The following is a 22,416-nucleotide window of genomic DNA, read 5'->3' as shown; positions in this document are numbered from 1 at the left end:
GTTCGAATTGTGCATTCTGATTGGTAGTTATGGAGCACCTCTGATTGGTCAGTAAAAATGCAAATAATGATGCAGCAGCACGGCTCCAATTGGAGGGAACAGCTCTCAGCCTATTTGTCAAAATACATAATAACAGGAAGTCCTTTCTAAGGGTCATTTCAGAGGGCAGAACCCTAGTGCTGGTAGCTGGTAGCTTAGTCTGTGGCTTTTCCCTGAAGTGCAGAGTGCAAGAGAGACCTCTGCCAGCAATGGCTGCTGGACCCCAGTTATGAATTTGAGCCCATTTAACCACAAGGAGTCCTTCTTGGCAGGTATATTCCTTCTGGGGTCAGCAGGCCACACGCCACGCCCCCAGAGGAGCCGCTCCTCCCCAGCCTTGGTTAATTAACCACTCTTAAGAGGCTTGATGAGAATCAAGCAAAAGAGAAAGTTCCCTGTCTATAAAACTCTCCGGGAAGTCCAGGGTAACATTTCCTCTCTGAAAGCTCTTTGCCACAATTTTCCCAGGGCTGCACTTGAGTGAAAACCCCCAAAGGAAATTACCACTTAGATTAGTCAGGATGTGCAGGCTGCTTGTTTGGCCTCAGCTCTTAAGCAGCCCAGCAGGCAGGGCAGGCAGCTACAGAGCCCAGCAGCCCAGCAAGGGGCCCAGGTTGCTGGCCCAGGAAGGGGGAAGTCGCCTGTGGGGCTCAGGGGCCTGGTGAGGGTGGGTGCATTCTTGTCAGGTGCCAGCACAAGTGGGTGGGGATGAGGGTGGAGAGAGACAGGCCTGAGTAGGTCATTGGGGAAAATCAACTCGGGGCAATGAAGCCATCTACTCCTCTTCTGCCACGTCTTCCACTGGCCTGTCAGGTGGGGGTCAGAGAAAATGATGGACCTGCTTTGGGGCCCACTTATCCCATCTGGAAACCTGCCCTGGTAGATGCAGAGGCCTCCAAGAGCAAGAGTAAGATCTGTTTTGTTTTCTTCCTCCCCACCTTTTTCAAAGATACAATTCAAATACCATAAAATTCACCCTTTAGACTATATCATTCAGTGGTTTCCAGTGTATTCAGGAAGTTGAGTTACCATCACCACTCTAATTTCAGAATATTTTCATCACCCCAAAAAGAAACCCTTCTAAGATTAAGAAGTACAAACTGGTAGTTACAAAATAGTCATGGAGTATAAAGTACAGCATAAGGAATACAGTCAATAATATTGTAATAATTATGTATGGTGCCAGGTGGGTAGACTTGTCAGAGGGATCACTTTGTATATTACATTCTGACCTCTATGCTGTATATCTGAAGCTAATATAAAATATTGAATGTCAGCTGTAATTGAAAGATTAAAATGATTAAATTTTTTTAAGTAAAAAGAAATCCCTCCACCTGTATCAGTTACTTCCCAATCTTTCCTCCCCAAACCACTAATCTACTTTCTCCATCTATAAATTTGCCTATTCTGGGCATTTCATATGAATGGAATCATAGTGTATATGGCTTTTGCATCTGGCTTCTTTCACTCAGCGTAGTATTGTAGCAGATGTCAATGCTTCATTCCTTTTTATTGTGGAATAATATTCCATTGTATGGATATACATTTTGTTTATCCATTCATCAGTTGAACACTTTGGGTGTTTCCTCTTCTTGGCTATTATAATGTACATGAAGTTTCATATATAAACTTTAAAAAAAACAAACATGTTTTCATTTCCCTTGAGTTTACCTAGGAGTGGACTTACTGGATCATACGGTCATTCTGCATCGAACCCTTTGAAAGCATATGCAGTTTCCAGTTGATAACCCAGCCCCGTCACCCAAGTGGATGAATGAATTAAATGAGTGAATGAATGAACGAAATTAGGAATCAAATAAGTGAGATTATGGGCTTTGGTGTTTAAACATTTTATACTCTATGAAGAGCAATACAAATGGGATTAACTGTTACTAATTAGTAGTATCAGAAAGAAGTTCCTTATCTGGAATCTAGGGGAGAGCTGCGAGAGGGTGGTGAATCCTCAGAAATTGTATGTAGAATTATTTGAGTAGGTGCACCTGTAGTGTTGCCTCTGGATCGGGCAAGAGGAGTGCCTTAGAGTGCCCTGCTCTGGCTGTGCCCTCTCCACAGGACAGGGTGTCCGAGAGGCCTAGGGCATATGCCCACAGGGCATGTGGCCTCCCTTTCCATTCGTGCCCTTGTCCCAGGCCTGTGTGTGTTAAGGAGGAACCGTGCACACGGATATTTTTCAAGGACAGGGTATCCAGCTGTCATTCGATTCTCCAAGGCCTCCGATGTCTGACCCACAATGGAAAGATTGAAAACTGAAGGGGACACCAGAATAGAAGTCAAACGTTTTGAGTTTCAACCCTTCTTCCTCCACATACAAGCTGGATGAACTTGGGAACTTCTCTTGATCATCGTCCCCCATACAATGAAGTGGAAATAATCATAACACACACGAAATGTTGCCATAAATCATGAAGGAATACAGGGCATTACTATAATACCTATTTCCTCCCTCCCCTTTTTCATCTACAGCCCCTTCATTAGCAGACCCATATAATTATTAATTTGGGCTCATAACAGCTACAAGCTAAATGTCACTACAATGTTCCAGAAGACCCATGTCATACAAAATTGGATTACATAATTCGTCCAAAGTTATTCAGGAGTGAAATGGTGGCAGTTAAAATATACCTAACCAGGAGTTCCAACATTTCTTCCCAAGCTTTCCTCTCCAGGCAGCACCCTCTCCTCTAAGACAAAGCAACCTTCATCATTTCAAAACAAACGCTTTCCTGAGAGCTTTGACAGTCTAAGTGGTTTCTCTTTTCTCTTATTGTTCAGTAATATTTTTTAGAGTTTCTCCAAATGAATGTATTCCGAATATCTGTTTGTTTCTATACTCTTATGCTTAATGGGGCCGTGAATGAGAAATTTCAGCTGCTGCCCATTATGGCTGATACAGAAATTAACAAAGTGATTCTTTTTCTATATTAGGGGAAAAAAGCTTAATCTCAAAATTGAAAACTAACCAGTTTGGTCTGCAATGTGAAACAGACAGCTCTCTATTTCTTTATTCCATGAATTCATTGTTGTCATATAGAAATTATATAGACAGACCATCGAGGGCATTTATCCTTGCTTTGGGGGGCTTGGGGTTACTCTCGAGATGAGGGGTTACCTGAGCCACATCTTGAAGGACAGTCAGGATTTGCCAGGCTGGGAAGGAGAAGAAGGAAAAGGAAAAAGTCTCCGGGGTGTGAGAACTGGGCAGAGGATGCGCTGTAAGTCGGGGTATTAGGAAGATGACACTGGTTAAGGGCCTCCTATGAAGGCTGCAGCAGGAAGGGTTGTCTGTGCCATGTTAAACAATTGTCTTTTAGCCTGCACATAAATCTGTGGAAGGATTTTAAGCCAAGGACTAACATAATCAGGCTTGTAATTTAAAAGGTCATTCTAAGTCTTTAGCAACCTCCTTAAATCCCTATTTCCTCACTGGTCAAGTGTCAATCAGACCCACCTTGGAGAAGCGTTCTGAGGATTAAATGAAGTTGCTATAAATGTTGAGCATTGTGCCCAATCCATGTTGATGACTATAATTATGTAAATTCCCGTCTACACTGCACAGGAGGTACAAAGCATGTTGGAAGGCAGGGTCAGCCTCAGAGGGATTCGGCGACGTTCAGGCGGTCATGCAGCCATGAAGACTATGACCAGGACTCAAGCTCGGGTCTGTCCAGCTCCAAAGCTCGTGCTCTTCACCCCGGACCCTGACCAGAAACCTCTCCCTCCAACCTCTCAGACTCTAGGTCTGTGTCAAGAACATCATTCCAGAATCTCCTAGAGACCATACTGGCTTTTCAGACACAAACCGTCCCCTTGGAAAGAGAAGCTTCTGGCATCCCCATGCCCTGGCCCAGACTGTGCGCAGCAGCTCTTCCACGTAGAAGCTAGCGGTGGTTTGCGAAGAGCCAGAAGCTGCTTCTCACCGTGGGAGGGAAGCCTGGCTCTGCCTCTGGGAGCCTTCCAGCAAAGCCCGCCTTCTCCGTGTGACCAGCTCGCGGGAGGCCCCAGGACAAAAGCCTGTCCGCCTCCGAGGGCGCTGCTGGTGCAGGGCCGGCTCCTGGGCTGGGTCCTGGCGCACAGTGCCCCGCGGGTGCAGCGGACCCTCCCCCTGGGCACAGAGTGGCATGCTGGCTGCCAGCGCCTGGGGCAAGAGGCAGGACGGTGCGGTTTCCTTTGCTTGGACCCCTGGCTGAGCTCAGTGCCTGGGGCTTGCAGGGATGTTCTTGAGTTTCAGTTCACACCCCATTGGGTTTCCCTTCACCCTGAAAGCTCACAGGGAAGGGCAGCTGAAACAACTGAGTGTGGTGGGCTCTCCCCTCAGGGCCATAAATCACACTGCCGCCACCGAGGAACAGGAGGCCAGATGAGAAACTGGGCCCATCCTGGCCTAATTCACCCCATGAATGTGTGTGACGGGGGCGGGCAGGGCATGTTGGGAAGGGCGGGATTTTCCTCGCACACCTGCTTGGGTTTTCATTGTGAAATGTTTCCATCATGGCACTGAGGTGTGCTTCCTGAAAACCAGATTCTGTCCGCTACGAATACAGGCCCAAACGACGAATAACCATGTAGCTGCCCTTCCCATGGGCCAAATAGTGCCCAGAGCACTTGACTTCCATCCTTCCATTTGAACCCCATCAAGTAGGTGCCATCGCTCTCCCCACCTTGTGGAGGAGGGACTGGACTCGGCTGGAAGCTTAGCAGAGCTGGCTGGGGTGTGAACCCAGGCAAGAGAGCCTCCCACTCAGGGAGCCCGCGCAGGGAACTCTCTGGCCAGAGGCCCAGGAGCCCCTCTTCACAGGATTCCTAGCAGGGGGCAGGGGGGCCACAGGGCTGGGCCCTGGGCCTGGCACACCCACCTGTGTGAAGGCTGGAGGTGCCCGTGAAGGCCACCTGCTCAGATCCCCTGTGACTCACAGCTTCCTGGTGCTCCGGCAGGCCCAGCGGGAGGAGGGCGAGCGCTGTCTCTCTTCTGCCAGCCTGGAAGCCCGCCCGCGCCCCCCCCCCTCCCCCCCCCCTGCATTGGGGATTCAGCCCCTGGTCTCCCCAGTCTTGTTCTTCATGAGCATAAATTCCATTAGCATTAGTGGGAGTTACCCTCTGCCTCAAGGGGGACACAGATTTCTATTGTTGTGAAAAGAGGCCTGGGACACCCCACCCGGCGGCCACCCCAGTTCTAGGGTTCATTTCCTGCTGCTCTCCACTGGGGTGCCAAAGCCTGGCCGCCGCTCTCCCCCCAGCCTCTGCAGGCTGGTGTGCAGCCTTTGGTACGGTTTCTCGGATTATTAAGTCAGTTACAAAATAAAACTCATGTGCTCTTTAGAATATCTTTTAAAAAAAAAGAAAAGAAAAGAAAGAAAAAGCCAGGCAGCAGTCTGCTTTCTCCAGTCTCCTCTGAGTTCCTTCCTCGGTGAAAGGCCAATCCCAGTACAATGAGACATGGCAGATCTGGAACCTATTTGGTCTGCATTCCCTAAACAGAATACAAATTTATAATATTCTGATTCACATAGTCTACAGCTGCCTCTTTTTAAAAAAATAAAACCTGCATAAATAGCACTACCCCTAAGTTATGCAGAGCAGAGAGTGGGCCCATTATGAGGCATGAACACCCTGACCAGGGCTGGGTGACATTTGAAAAGAACTGTGCGAAGATCTGGGAGCGAATGCATGCGGTGGGCAGGGCAGCTGCGGGGGGGCAGAGAGCCAGGGTCCCTGTGTGCTCCCAGCCCGCGCTGGCCCAGACAAGACCGGGCCGGCTTTCCTTGAACTGAGGTGCTGAAAAGAAAGCCACGCAACTACAGCGCAGAGAAAGCGAGCCGGAAAATGGTGAAGTGGAACAAAGGGGCAGGAAGAAAAGCAGAGAAACAAAAGTGTTCCTCCCCGTGCAGGGTGAACGGAGCCGCCACCACGGTCCCAACTCAGTCCCCTCCCGCCATCTAGTGGTCGCAATTGGGAACTGCAGCAAGGACTGCTGCGGGAGATCGTGACACCGGAGGTGCCAGAGATGTCTGTCTACCTTCTGGTCAGAAGAGAAGACACACCCAACAACACAAAGGGTAACTTGAGCCAAAATCCTCGCGGGGAGGGCAGACCCTTTTCCGTGGGAGGACTTGTTTGTTTTGATTGGAAATACTGTGCAATTAAAGAACAGATGTGTGTCTTGCTCAATCTGCAGGTTAAGGGAGGTTGGGATTGGAAATTCCCCAGCCCTTAGCAATTTCTTTAAAAGGACCACAGGTCTAGCACTTGATTAAAATCTCCCTCGGGGAAGAGCCGGTTCTTTATTAATAAAGACGATTTGTCACTTCCGTTTTCTGACACTATCCAGAAGCCAAACATTATTAAGTTTTGCAAAGGAGAGACCAGCAGTGACGTTACATGGATTCACTGGCCAGAATCCACTCCCTAGTGGGGGAACCCCAAGTTTTACCCTTATGTACTAAGTATCTTTCCTTTGAAAAATGTAGATTCCGGCCCTGTTTTTTTCTCTGCAAGATTGTCCCCATTCTCAAATATGAAATCTTTGTGGTTCCCGCTGGTCAGATCTTGATTACTAGTGTTCATAGATGAAGTCGTATTGTAAAATGTAGAGCTTTTTAGCAGCAAAACTAAGATACTAGGAATAAAATACATAAAATAGTTACATTTCTAGAAACAAATATGTATACCCTTAATGATTCTGCTTACCACAGACTTTGATATCTGTCCGTGTCAAAAATTCTCATGTGTGTTAGATTCTAAATTATGACCAGGAAGTACAGCCTCTTAAAATTCCATCTCTCTGTGCCTATTTATACAAGGTGAACAAAAATTGTCGCTCTAAGCATCTGTCTGCTCTCTCCAGGTTCCTCCGTGTTCTTTCCCGATCACTGTAAATGTGTGTGTGTGTGTTTGGCTGCCTGACAGATAGAGGTGCGGCCTAGAGGCCAGGTGTTTGTCCCACAGCACATCTGTGCACGTCCCTGAGGTCACTGGCCGTTCTGGATGACAATGTATGCTCCTTTAGATGAGGCAAGCTGTGCCTTACTTTGGTCCTGGAGACCGAGGGGTGTAAGGATGCTATAGGAATTCCCAGCTTGTTGCATGGGCGTCCTCTGGGGCCGAAGACCCGTGGTGATTGACTCCACTTGCAGCCTGACCTCCAAGAGCACCGAGTGGCACCGCCAGAGGCCCTGGCTTGGCTCTGCCCGCACTGCATTCAAAGGCCTGACTCTCTGCTTGGAGAGCCAAATGAGCTCAAGGACAGCAATTACAGAGCAGACAATAGACTCTCAGGGAGACAGGGAAGGAGGAAGAGGCTGAGGAGGTTGGCAGTTGCTTCGGTGAAGTAGTTATTTCACTTTGTGTTTTACCCTCAGAGATTTAGTCTCTTTTTTTCTCCCCATGCATTCACCCCGGGCCCAACCTGGGGAAATTAACTTCTGCAGGCAAGAAAAAGTATTTATCTTGAGCCAAGTGACGAGGGATCTCTCTGGGCTCTTGGGTAGGATTCAGTTGGGAACGGAACTCCTTTCGGAAGCAATGCCTGTGACAGAGATTTGATTCGCAGTAGCACTTGATTTTAACTCTTGCAAACCCGTCTTCTAAAATTTCAGTCCCGCCGAATCTGGTTTGGCTCAGTGGATAGAGCGTCGGCCTGCGGACTCAAGGGTCCCAGGTTCGATTCCGGTCAAAGGCATGTTACTTGGTTGCGGGCACATCCCCAGTAGGGGGTGTGCAGGAGGCAGCTGATCGATGTTTCTCTCTCATCGATGTTTCTAACTCTCTATCCCTCTCTCTTCCTCTCTGAAAAAACTCAATAAAATATATTTAAAATAAAATAAAATAAAATAAAATAAAATAAAATTTCAGTCCCAAACTGAATGCTAATAGAACCTCCTATGGCAGTGGTCGGCAAACTCATTAGTCAACAGAGCCAAATATCAACAGTACAACAATTGAAATTTCTTTTGAGAGCCAAATTTTTTAAACTTAAACTTCTCCTAACGCCACTTCTTCAAAATAGACTCTCCCAGGCCGTGGTATTTTGTGGAAGAGCCACACTCAAGGGGCCAAAGAGCCGCACGTGGCTCGCAAGCCGCAGTTTGCCGACCACGGTCCTATGGCATGACCCTGGAATTAAGCATAGGCTGGAGTCAGTCCCCCTCCCTCCCTCTTCCCAGGTGCCCCAGGATCACTGATAAAATCGAAGTTACTTGGAGGAGGGCATCCTCAGCAGCTTCTGCTGAGAAGATGTCTGGAAGCTGTGAGCTTCCCACCACCCATGGACACAGCTTACTAGAGCAGTGATGGAGACTTGACCAAGACGATATTGTTCTAGAAGACACAGGGGGTATAAGCCAAGGAGAGGGGAGAAGAGGGGAGCAAGACAACTGGTGATGGCAAGGGAAGTGGGGTGGCAGAGTCTCCCCAAAGCAGCCATAATGGCAGACTCTCGGGAAGGGAACAGCTGATGTCAGAAGCTTTAAATGACACAATAGCACAACCTCCCTAAATGACCTTCACATCTCTGCTCAGCTGGCTGAGAAGGACATACTAGCCACACTCAGTCATTTCTGTCTCCCTGGCTCCTTGGCAAACATCTTGACAACAGTCCCCATCACCTGAGCACACTGGGTGTGTGTCCCTGCTCCTTAAAGGACCAGGGATAACTGTGGCACAACCAAATGAGCAAACTGTCGCTTCTTGTTCCTGGCCCTTGCCACCCACTTCCCTCTAGACGTGACCCTAACCCTCTATGAATGTGACCCTTTGGGATGTTTGGCAGATTACCTTCTCCAAAGGTGCCCACCGGTACCTCCTGTCCCACGTGCTCTTCTCCCATGAGTGGGTGGCCTGTGACTGCTTTCACCAAGAGCACAGCAGGATTGCTGCTGTGTGGCTTCCATGTGTGGTACAAATGACAAAGGACTCACCTCTTGATGTGTGGCTGGGTAGGGAGGGAGGGTGGAGAGCCAGGTTAGAGGCAGTTCTGAGAGGAATGACCGCTTTTTTCTCATCCGGCCTAGGGTGCCATATCCTTTCCAACTTAAGTTGTTGCATGTGTAAGAAGTATTATCAACTTGCTCTGGCCAAGTGTCTCAGTTCGTTGTATCGTTGTCCTGTGCACCAAAGGTTGCAGGTTTGATCCCTGGTTGGGCACATACAAGAAGCTGTTTCTCTCCCTTCTTCTTCTCCTTCTCCTCTCCATCCTCTTTCTCCCCTCCTCTTCTTCATCTTCATCCTCCTCTTCCTTCTTCTCCTTCTCCTTTCTTCTTCTCCTTCTCCTTTCTTCTTCTTCTTCTTCTTCTTCTTCTTCTTCTTCTTCTTCTTCTTCTTCTCCTTCTCCTTCTCCTTCTCCTTCTCCTTCTCCTTCTTCTCCTTCTCCTTCTCCTTCTTCTCCTTCTCCTTCTCCTTCTCCTTCTCCTTCTCCTTCTCCTTCTCCTTCTTCTCCTTCTCCTTCTCCTTCTCCTTCTCCTTCTCCTTCTCCTTCTCCTTCTCCTTCTTCTCCTTCTCCTTCTCCTTCTTGTCCTTCTCCTTCTCCTTCTCCTTCTCTCTAAAAATCAATAGAAACATGTCCTCAGGTGAGGATTTTTAAAAAGTATCATCAACTCAGTGAGGGCATTTAAGGAACAGAAGGACCGCCACGGCCACGGTAACTGTCATCCAGTGTCTGATGCAGCATAAGAAACATGAAAATATGAAAGAAGTGCACAAAAGGCAAAGAAATGTGGTAAGTCCTTTAGCATCTTTGGACACCTTTGCATCACTGGACCCCTGTCTGCACATTCGGATAGTACAGGGGAGGCAGCGTTTCTGGAATCAATAAGCCCAACTTCTCTTGTGTGTGCAAACAGGGCTGACATCCACAGAGCACAGCGCTGAGAGCCCACAATATCGCCAGTGTCCCACAAACATATTTTAATGTCTAAACATCTAAAGAAAAAAATTAACTTTTAGATGGAATAAAATTTGTAATGTAAAATAGGAGTATACTTATTTTTCACCAGCACACTGGATAAAATGTAAATTTTAATATTTAAGATACTGAAATATTTAAAATTGAATATGTTGTGTCCTTTAGGGAGGAAAGTCCTGGAGCAACCCAGTTGTCTTACTAAAGAGGCTCCGACATGTCCAAGTTTCCCTTTTCCCTCTCTCGAGACCTAAATCTCAGGAATCCTGTAGAAAAGAATCCCAGAAGAGATTTTTTTTTTTCTTCATCACTTCCCTGTTTGGAGCCTAGATGGCCCCATTGCTCCAGAGTTAGCCAGGCGAAGTCCTCTGGTTGACAGTGTGTCTGCTGCCTCCTGTGGAGCAGGCAGAGGTTACTGCTTGGGGGAGATAGTCTTCAGTGTGCGTGGCTAGAGGCAGGCCTGGGATTCTCCATGGCTGTCATTCCTTTAAAACCTCAGTCCCCGAGGATAATCCATGGAAAGTAAAACGTGGCCATTTTAAGCTGTACTTGAATTATTGAGCATGCCAGGCCCGCATGAAAAATTTAAATGTCTAGGAAAATAGATAGGGTGCATAAAAAGATTTTATTGAACTTCTCCAATCAAAGAAGAACAGTAGATGGCCGCTTGCTTTCTTTCTTCATTTCATTCTTCCTTTCTCTCCTTCTTTCTTTCTTTCATTCATTCATTCTTTTTTCTTTCTTTTTTTTTTTTTTCTTCAAAGGAAGTCTCTGCAATTTATTAAAAGATCTCTTGGCTCCCTTGAAAATAACAGACTAAAACACTTAGGGACAAACTAGCAGAAAAAATACAGCTCCCCGAGGCAATCTCATATTTAGGGAGATGGCTTATAAAATTTTTGAATGAAACACTAAATTTTCCACTTTCAGGATTCTTAGCCCAGTCTAGATGGTTGCTTGTGAAACAATGAAAATGACCTAAATCATTCAACTGTATTTTCTCTAGCTGCTTGGGAAGTTCGTGCAACTGTGTGTGAATAGAGGCAGGTAAAGCATGGGGCGTTTCCAGGGCTTAAATACCCACTCCCAGGCCCTGGGAACAGGAGGTCATGTGTTATGTATCTGCTTCTAATTTGTTTCTGACATCCATGGTAGCTTCTTAACCCTTTTCTTCCCTCTTGGCCACTTTGGAAAATGATTTGCTCCTATCAAGTTAAATTCAAATTCCACGTGAATAATAGATGCACTTTCCGTAATGTGAATTGCCAGGCTCTGGGCCTCTTGCCCGCGAGGTAACAATGATGGAGGCTCAAGGAACAAGGCAGGGGCGGGAAGCAGCCTTGTGCCATGTGGTTCCCTGTGGAGATGTGTGCCTAAGCATTGTGCTATCTCCTGGTGGAGAAAATAAGAATCAGCTAAACTTTTTCAAAATACGCTCAGGTGGGAGGTTTAAATGCTTCCTCAAATTATGAATATGTGTTTATGTGTATGAATGAAAAACGAACTTTATTTTCCAAATGAGGTGAGTTGTTCAATATTGCATGTGGCATGGTAAGTTCTAAGTTCTTAGTGAAGCTATTAAAACTATCAAAAGTTGCCTCAAGTCATTAGGGAAAGTGAAGGAAATACAAGTGAATGGTAACTGCTTACCACAGCACACTCTTGGGAGCCCCCCACCCCAAATCCTATATAATAAAAGCCTAATATGAAAATTGACTGAATGGTGAAACGACCGGTCGCTATGACATGCACTGACCACCGGGGGCAGATGCTCAATGCATTCCCACAGTGGGAGCGCTGCTCAGCCAGAAGCCTGGCTCACGGCTGGCAAGCGCAGCAGCTGTGGCAAGAGCCTCTCCCACCTCTTCTGCAGGCAGGTGGTAAGGAGCGAGGAGGCCCAGACTGTGAGAGCCCTGGACTGTGAGAGGATGCAGGCAGGGCTGAGGGACACCCGCCCCCCTCAGTGCACAAATCTCATGCACCGGGCCTCTAATAAATAAATAAATAAGAATAAACAGTTCATGCAATGTGTCCACAATACCCTAAGCTTGTTACTTATATTGAATCACTTAAGCCTCAAAACAACCCTATGAGGTTAGGTCCTATTATTATCTCCTTTTCACAGAAGGGGAAACAGAGGCACAGAGAGGTTAAATCATCTGTCCAAGGTCACAGAGGGGCATTTCAGGTTTGAATCCAGTTTGGTCTCAGACTCCATCGTCTTACCCCTACCATCTTCTGCCTCTCAAACCCAGCTCCAGGATGTAGCTGTGCTCTCCATATCCCCTCAGAACTCAAGGTCCTCATAGAGGAAAACGGTTCTCTACTGCGGGAAGGGCTCTCTGGTCACAGACACTGGTCACAGATAGGCCTGTGGGAAGTGCTGGAGAGTTGACGCCCACCCATCCCCAGCAGCTCTCAACAGTGCCCAGCAGGAGATGGGGATGAGCACCAGCTGGAGGCATGCCCTCTTGGGTCTCCCAGAGGCTCCGGGAGCACTGAGCCCACAGAGTCATCTTGTCTTTAATGTACCCTGTTCTGCTTCCTTTCTTCCCTGTCTCACTTCCCTTCCCGAGACCCCCCCGCCCTACACTCCTCCCCACCCCCCAAGTAAACATCTTGTACTGAAGTCCTTGTCTCAGAGTCTAGATCTGGAGAACGTGGGCTTTGTCGTTTGAAAAACCATAAATGCTAAATTAGTCATTGGCAAGTATGAGAAATGGTCCTAAAACAACTCTACTTCTTTGTATCATGATGAATTTATTCCCCACCCCAGGAGGATCAATCTGCAAGAAATGTCAAAATTTTGCCAGATGATCTTAAACATTCTTGGTAGATAATTTCTTTCTAAGCTGCTGTACTTAATGCATATGGTAAATTTTTTCTTAACATAAACTTGCCTTTAATGTAACTTTTAAAAAAGAGAACTATATCAAACATTGATTGACTATACCCAGAGACCCCAAATTATTTTTAGGCTCTGACCTAAAAGGAAAGAACACAAATAGAATATTGAAAATACCCAGGTCAAAGTAAGAAATGACATATCCCATTATAATCCTTCCAACATACTTTAGAATACTCTGGTGTTATTTTTTTCCACAAACTATAGGTTGTAATACTTAATCATATTTTTAATTTGCTCCACATGTTGCTATTTGATTTATTTCGCCAAAATCCCATGTGAGCCTCTTTCACTGATCTTTTTAAGCTCTTCCCTTTCCTCCCATTTTATTTTTAATAAGCGACTATATCAATGAAAAGCAAATTACAGCCAGCCAGTGTGGCTCAAGGATTGAGCATAGACCTGTGAACCAGGAGGTCACAGTTCAATTCCCGGTCAGGGCACATGCCTGGGTTGCAGGCTCATTCCCCAGTAGGGGGCTTGCAGGAGGCAGCTGATCAATGAGTCTCTCTCATCATTGATGTTTCTATCTCTCTCTCCCTCTCCTTTCCTCTCTGAAATATATATATATATATATATATATATATATATATATATATATATATATATATATACAAATTACAATGTCTAAGATTATGCAGTGTATTGCCAGCACCTCCCACAGCACAACAGAGTGGAGCATTCTAAAAGCAACGGCCAGGAATCCCTCTCAGCAACCGCTCTCTAAGTGCCTCTCTCGGGGCCTGCTTGCCAACTGAGCTGAGCTCAGGGGGATGAGCAGAGGCAGCCTTTCACACAGCTGCCCCCCACTCTGCTCTGTGAACGCATTCCCCTTGCTCCAAGCTTGGGGAGGTTGCATAGCTTTCTGGGTACTTTCTGGTAATAAAAGTTCTGCAACTGTTAAATCATTAACATCTCATCCGGTGTAATATCAAAACGCCAACCTTCACTTAAATTTAATCTCCCCACCCCCAGTAATGGCCTGGGTCAGGCCGAGAGAGGCACAGGGGACTTCTCATTCTGCTCAAGGTTCAGGTCCTGGGTGAGGAAGAAGGGAAGCTTAGGGCTTACATATCTCACTTGCCTGGGCCACTGTACCCCGGCAGCGGGGCAGTGTGGCTCTTGCACAGTGGCTGGCCTCTGCACCAGACTTTGGCAGTTTCCTTGGGGTTCTTCCTGTTGGGCATCTATCAGGGCATTTTCCTGCGGCGGACGATGCCACATCTGGCTGGCATGTGGACGGCCCACAGGCTTTGGGCTGCTCTTGGACCTCCTGTGGCTGGCTCTCTTTGCCCCTTGATTCCTATGGTCCTCTTGGCGGCTGCCTTTACTATGGCTGGCACTGGGGACTCTGACGGCATCCACAACTAGACTCGTTGGAAACACGTGCATTGCTGCCCCTTCACAACCGGCAGCATCAGCCTGCAGCTTGGACTCCTTGTGACCCCAGATGGCAACACGGGTGAGAAGAGAGTGAAAACCAGAGGTGCAGGAATGGAGAGGGGAAAGTGACAGAGAATCGAGAGAGAAGGAACAGCAGTGAAAGAATCTAAAACCCACAAACCATTCCAGAGCACAGAAAAGGACAATGCTTCCCTTTGTCTTTAAAAGCCAGAAAAAAACTAATATCCAAACATGGCCCAAATACCACCACCATCCACACGAAACACTCCTGATCAATCCTGCTGATGAATATAGATACAAAAACTTCTAAATACTAACAAATATAATTCAACAGTAAATTAAATGATATACCACTATGGCTTAGTAGTAGGAATTTAGATATACACGTGTCATGTCAGTTATTGGAATAAGTGATTATTTCAAAGGATAATAACAAGATAGGAATAAAATTTATCCACATTCCTTATTTTTAAAAAATATTTTAGCAAGCCAGGAATAGAAGAATGCTTCCTTAACATGAGGAAGAATATTTAATTTAAAACAAGAGCCAGCCATTTTCTTAACAGCAAAACAAGCACTAGAGGCATCCCCATTAGCAACAGGAATAAGATAAAGATTTATTCTGTTCCTACTATTATGTAATACAGAGGTCCTCAAACTTTTTAAACAGGGGGCCAGTTCACTGTCCCTCAGACCGTTGGAGGGCCGGACTATAGTTTAAAAAAAACTATGAACAAATTCCTATGCACACTGCACATATCTTATTTTGAAGTAAAAAAACAAAACGGCAAGAACACCCGCACGTGGCCCGCAGGCTGTAGTTTGAGGACGCCTGATGTAATACCATATTCAACAGGGCATTCATATTTGAAAAAGAAAATAGATATAGCTATTGGAAGTGAAGAGACAACATAACACTATGCAAATAGTGTCACATCATATAACCTCAAAACTCTAAAGCATCTACTGAAATTTAAGTATTTATTGAATATCAGTGAGAATATATTTTAAATAGAAAAACAACAAAAAGCTTCTATTCACTATTTTAATAAGACACACGAAAACCCTAGGGATAAGTTTACATGCTTGACCCATATGGGGGGAAAAAAAAAATCACCAAACCAAGTTGTGGGACATAAAAGCAGAGAGAGATATGATGTTCCTGAATGGAAAAATGAATATTATAAAAATGTCAAAATAATTCATTATTCTAAATGCAATCCAAACCCAAATCTTAATGGGATCTAAAAATATTTGGCAGCGTGATAATAAAATTCATCTATAGGCAAAAATGCACATGAAATGCCAAATAGACCACAAAAAGGAAGAATTACCAATGAGCACCAGCCCTACCAGATATAAATTATAAGCCCATAAAAAATAAAATAGTATCACTAGATCACCATACAGGTGCAGTGACCAATGGCAGGGGATTATTTTGGCCTGGCTTAGATCAGGTGGCCTCTCTGGTCAATTCAGCTATGACCTCAAGCAGGAGTGGGGAATGCCCAGCCTGTGGGCTATATAAGACCCAAGAAATCATTGGGTCTGGCCCTGCCAAGGCATCAGGGGTGTGTCCATTAAATGTCTGACCAAATATAGCAGGATAATTTTTAAGTTGATAGTGTTGTATGGTCCGTGAATGATGTTATAAATATCCACATGGCCCTTGGCAGAAAAAAGGTTCCCCAGCCCTGGCTGAGGGATGAGGTCACATGGGAATCGACATGGCTACTATTTATGGGCTGTGAGAAGGCACATTCTCTACGAAGAGAGTGTTGACAGACAAAAAGTGACTGCCTCTCTGATAGGAGGCTGCAGCCAAACCTCAAGTGGAGATAAGACTATGGGACCTACATTGTACACAGGGTGGCTGGAGACCTTGGGGTCATTAGCAAGCAGACGGTGGTTGAAGTCATTAGTTAGAGGAGACAACCTGGGGAGAGTGGAGAGAGTGATGTGAGATGTGGAAGGTGATGGAAACTGGGCTGCAAGAAACAGAAGGGAAGAGCCAATGAATGAGAGAAATAATTGTCAGGGAGATATGAAGAAAACCAAGAGAGCTGGAGAATAGACTTTAAAGAAGGAGAGAACAGTTCCATGTTAATTTTTTTTTAAAGGATTTATTGATAGCTTCACAAGCCTTCAAGCTGAGGAAAAAGTTAGATATGGTGTTATCGATGTCAGCCAGGCATTTGACGACATCTTTCATGACATCCTTTAGGGACAAGATAGAAAAATAAAGACTGGATGAAACTCAGATGGGAGGATTATCAATCAATCAGGCAAATGAAGAATCAAAGGGATACAGGTAAATGAGATGGATCCACCATTGGAAGCTCTAATGTGAGCTAAAAGGTTCTAGCATCATCCTGTCTTTGTGAACATTTTATAAACTACATAGATAGAAACAAGGATGACTTATTTATCCAATTTGTGAATAGAATAAGGCTTGGGTGAGGGGAATAGCAAGAACTTTAGGTGACAGAGGGGGTTCCACACAAGTTCAGTGGAAAAGAGTGGGAATTGTTTATTGTTGGATAAATGAAGGGAGGCTGCATGTTGTAAAGCAGAGAGCAGAGAACTGATGTTCTAATTCTGGCTGATGGGAGAACTTGGCAACTCACCAAAACTGATGATTTCCAACCTGCACCTGAGTTAAATCCCTGCTGATGGCGGGAGGTGGCGGGGGGGGGGGGGGGTGGGGGAGCGGGGGAGGGCGGCGGGATGGGGGGAATAGGGAATTCTTGTTTGTAACTATTTTTCCAGGACATGCGAATGTTTCCTGGCACCGTCTCTGAGCTAACATCTGGGAACACTGACCTAAAAGCTCTCATAGAATCCATTTCTGAACTTGTAAAATTAGAGTTTACCAAGATGATCCCTAGGGTCCTTTCCAGCTCTAACATTTGTGCCTGTGCTTCTATAAGGAGAAAATGTGCCTCTGCAGAGGGCTGCCTAACATCTGACTGCTGGCCTTGGTCCCCACACTGGATATTTCAATACCTTCATGACACCGCATAGTCAGGAATCCTCATTCTGCGATCATAGTGAAGCAATGTGGTGACCTTAAAGGGATGCTTAAGATGTAAACACACGTTTATATGAAATTAATTGAGTGATTGGACAAATAAAACCTTAGGTCTCGGACACTTGAAGGTTCTATGGCAGGTTCCACAGATGGTTTCTTTCTCAAATGTATCCATATCTGTTTGCTTAACTCCAAGTGCATCCTTAAACATCTGATTTTATTCTCAATGGAAAGAGAAGCTGGAGTGCCAGGATAAGATCTAAGCAGGAATTAAAAACAAGTGATAATGGCTGTGCATTATGGGTGTTTCTCTCATAGCCACAGGTCAAGTTGATTTCCTGCCACAAAACAGACTTAATGGAGCAGTGAGTGGAAGGCTAAAGTAGAGCCATTAACATCTCTTGGAGGAGACACTGGCCATCCAATGAAACTGTCAGTAGTTGTGGAAAAGCTCGGATCATAGCTCACCTGGGCTTCATCCCACAAACATTTATTGAGTTCCTACCCTGAGCCAAATACTTTTCTAAAGATGCTCACAGCCTAATGAGAAAGACAGACAGATATCTATAAAATAATATAAGAGCACTAGAGGCATGAAATTCGTGCAAGGGCCTTGGCCCCGGCCCTCACCCGTTGCTGCCACCATGGCGGGCGTGTGGGAGGTGGGAGGGAGCCTCTGCTGCCTCTGCCTCTGCCCACGCCTGCTGCAGCTTTGTCTGGAAGGAAGGACGTCTGGAAGGACGTCCAGTCTAATTAGCACATTACACTTTTATTATTATAGATAGTAATGGATAGGCACACACAGCCACTATGGAAGCGTATAGGACACCTATTCCTCCCTCCAAGAAGGGGGACTATCTGGTAAGGCCTTTTAGAGTAGGTAATAAAAAGCTGAGGCTTGACGAATAAAGCTAGGAATCTCTGCAGGTAAACACAGCTGGGTGTCAGTGGGCAAGAGGAGGCCAGGAAAGAGTGTTCCTGGTAGTGATGAGCTTAAGCGCAGACACAAACTGAGCATGCTCTGTGTGAAGACCTTCAAGGACAAAAAGCAAATCAGGGAACTACCAGAGGTGAGGTCGGAGATGAAGGCAGTAACAAAACTGAGAGGTGCCTCTGAGGAGCTCAGACTTCCTCCTGTGGGAAGTGGAGAGACTTTGAAATGTTGAAGGCCTGGGACTGACCTCTATATATCCCACCTGGTGGAGGGGTTTCAGGGAGCTGAAACCAGAGGCAGGAAGACCAGTTACAATGACCACTGATGAGTAAGGGATGCTCAAGGCCAGTCCAGAAACCAGGTGGTAGGGATGGAGAGGATGGGGGTATTTTAAAAAACATTAGGTAATAGCACCTGCATTTGGTGATGTGTGGGGTGAGGAGCAAGAGGAAACTGAGATGAGCTCCTAGGTTTCTGGCCTGGTTGATAGGATGGCACTAATTTAAGGAGAGACTATATGAGAATGAGTAAGTGGAGTAGATTCCTCTGAGGTTTCGATGAAAAGGAAATGATATTGGATGGTAGCTAAAGGTGGTGGAGATGACAGACTATGCATTTCAGGAAGACAGAGACAACATGTCTGTACTATTTGCCTCCGATATCCTCAGCACTTAGATCAATACCTACTCTTGGAAAGCCTTCAATAAATATTATTTTGAATTAATGTGGAAAGGCCCATTGGAAGGATCGCTGAGATGAGAAAGATATGAGCATATTTGCAAGAAATGAGGAAGAAGCAACCTAAACTATAACAAATGGAGGGTGTGCTTGATGTAAAGAAGGGGATTAGAATATGCCACCCCAAATATGCCACTTTGATGTAAAGAATATGTTGAGCTGAAGGCAATTGAGAATCAACCGATGCAGGAAGAGTTCTCTTCCCTCCTCCCATCTGATAAAAGCAGGACATAAATTTCCCTTCATGAGGTGCCCCCAGCACCACCAAGAAGAAAAGAGCAATTCTTAAACCAGAGATGGAAAGTCAACACCAAGATGAGTTTACACAAACAGGTCTTATTAAAATAACCTTTATCTTCCATTAGTTCCCCCGTATATTTCTAGTCACTTCTCTACTTTTTATCACACCTTAAAGCCCCAATCCTCTTCCCTTTGTTAAAATGAGTCTAATAGCTTTCTTGAGTTTCACTTCTTTTCTGTGAGTTCTTGTGCATGTAAATATTAATAAAAAACGTGTGTCTTTTCTCCTGCTAATCTATCCTTTGTTCATTTATCTGGGGCCCCAGATACAGAACCTAAGAGGGTAGGGGAAAAGCTTTTCCTCCCTGACAATAGTAAGGTCCCTAAAGAGGTGGGAAAGGATAGGGTCAAGGGCACAGGTATTTCACAAAAGGTGAAACATCCCATCTTCTGAGACAAGAGAAATGTTGCCAAGGATGGGTATGAATACAGGTGCTTACAAGGAAAGTACTGGGAAGTTGAAAGAGGTGATGCCTGATGGGCTCTCACTTCCTTTGATAAAGTAAGAGGCCGTCTGAATGAAACCATCCCTCTGACCCTGCATTACTCCCTGAACCAACAGAGCCAGAGGACTGGGCTTTCCATTTCCTATCTGACAGATCCCGAGTTAGGCCTCCCTAAGCATAATCGAGGCCCCTGAGGACTGGCCCTTTATCTGTTGAAGGAGAGTTAAAGAAGTGTAGAAACTATTTTACAAAAAAAAGAAAGAAAGCCTAATTCAAGACTTGCTATATACTTTGAGACTCAACAATCCTTTCTTCTTCACCCTTACTCTCTTCTCTTAAGGTGAATTCTTTATCGTGAGGATCTTCACTCTGTTGAGTAAACAGAGCCCTACCAGCCTTCTCTATGAGCTGTGCAGACTTGTCCAGATGTGACTAAGTCCCAGGACAGAATAAAAAGCCAGGCTGTAAGCTGGGTCCCCTGCTATGCAAATGTATAAGCGTAGTTCATGTCATAGACCTAAGGATTCTCTCATTAAGAGGTGAGTGGAAAACGTTAAATGTACAAAAGACTATAAAAAGAGGTGAGCAATGTGAAACAACAAATGAGAAGCCACAATGGATGCCATATTCATCTTGTCTGACTGAGAAAGAATCATGACTAACAAAAAAATAGACAAACATGAAAATAATCTTTATTCACCCCTCAAAGTGCATTGGTCAAGGTAAATGTGGTTTTATTGTTTTCTACCCCTGATTTAATTTTAGAGGGCCAGTTTTGGTCCAGTCCAGTAACCTTGGTCCAATTCAAGAATTCAGACAGTCTCTTTATTTTTTTAATTGAATTTATTGGGGTGACATTGTTTAATAAATTTATATAGGTTTCAAGTGTACAATTCTATAATACATCATCTGGATATTGGATGTGAGTTGACCACCCAAAGTCAAATCTCCTTTCATCACCATAAGTTTGATCCCCCTTTACTACCTCCCCACCACCTCCCTTTCCCTCTGGTAACCACTAGACTGTTGTCTGTGTCTATGAGTTTTTGTTTGTTTGTCCGACAGTCTCCTTAGGTAACTGAGTCTCTTTCAGCTAATAGTCTTTTGCATTTTCTCCCCCTTCTTTTGCTCCTAAGAGAGCATATGGCTATAGAGTGTAGTTATGGCATGTGATCTCTCGGTGGGTGATAAGGGACAGAAAGAGCCCTTACATTCACACAAGGTCTTCTTAATCAGTGCTCCTGAAACTTGAAATGTGACATGAATTATCTGTGTACCTTGTTACAGCACAGATTCTGGTCCACTAGATCTGGGTGTCAACCCAAGATTCTGCATCTCTAACAAGATCCCAGGTGATACTGATGCTGCTGGTCTTTGGATGCACTTTAACTAGTGAGGTCTAGATTCTTGCAGGTCTCTGCTGCAACGCGTCTGGGCAGCTCAGCTTCTAGGCTGGTGACCACTGAGGTATGACTTGTCCCATCAGACCTTTTGAGGTGACACGCTGGCTCTCACAACTGACGTCCATAGTCTTAGCCACCTTCCTTCCGTTACAAAGTCTCTGCACACAGAGGGTTTCTTTGACTCTGCATAGCTCTGGCCCCCTCTCAGAGCATGTGCATTCACTCACTAGGATGTGGAGGAATGTCTCGGTTCTCTGTATGCCATACAAGGCATGGGAGCACAAGGCACAACCTCACCCTCACCTATCAAGCTCCCTTCCACCACCTTTGCGCCATCTCCTGTGCCACATTAAAGAGGTCACATATCAGACTTCTTCAGGCTTATAAATTTCCTCTAGCTCCATGCAGGCATCCATTGTAGAGGAGGAAAAATTTATTTTCCTACTACTCTCCTGGGTTCTCCAGCTGGAGGCTTATAAATTGTACTGAGAGAAGACAGATTAACAAAAGAAAAGCCTACAAATTTATTTATGTTTTATGTGACATGTGAGCCTTCATAGGAAATGAAGGCCCAAAGAAATGGTTATACCTGAGCTTTCTTTTTTTTTTTTAAAGAAGGAACACAGATTAGAGATTTGGTGGGGAGAAACACCCTGAATGACAGTTTTCCTTACACGTAGGAAAAATAAAGATAGGAAGGAGGGAGAGAGGGAGGGAGATGGAAAGAGAGAGATTGAAAGGTATATACCCCTGAACAACTCTGGGGTTAGGGCCACTGACCCCATGCAGTTGAAAATTCACGTATAACTTTTGACACCCCCAACATTTAACTATAGTCATCCCTCCGTATCTGTGGGGGATTGGTTCCAGAACATCTTCAGATGTAAAAATCCATGGATGCTTAAGTTTCTTATATAAAATGACATGGAACAAGGCTAATTGCCCAAGGCCACCTGGTGTTAGCAGTTGCAGAACTGGGACTCAAGCCTTCCCAGGCACGCCTGATGCTAAAATCTACTCTCTTAAGGTAATGGAGCTCACCACGAATAGACCAGCAGGGAAGAGGAAAGGGGAGCTAATTATGAATTAATATTTATTGGGGGTGATAGATATCTGTCAAGCTTTGTGGCCATCCAGCATTTTTGAACACCTTTCCTCTATTTAGATAATTTTCCAGATTAAGAGTCCTGCCTCCCAAAGGTGAAAACCAGACATTTTCTCTTGCACGAAAATGGAAAATGCCACTCAACACACACATCAGGCCCTAGCTGGTTTGGCTCAGTGGATAGAGCGGCAGCCTGAG

Source organism: Cnephaeus nilssonii (genome assembly GCF_951640355.1).
Source record: "Cnephaeus nilssonii genome assembly, chromosome: 14".
NCBI lineage: Eukaryota > Metazoa > Chordata > Mammalia > Chiroptera > Vespertilionidae > Cnephaeus > Cnephaeus nilssonii.
The sequence above is the reverse complement of the archived record's forward strand: the minus strand, read 5'-3'. Positions refer to the sequence as shown.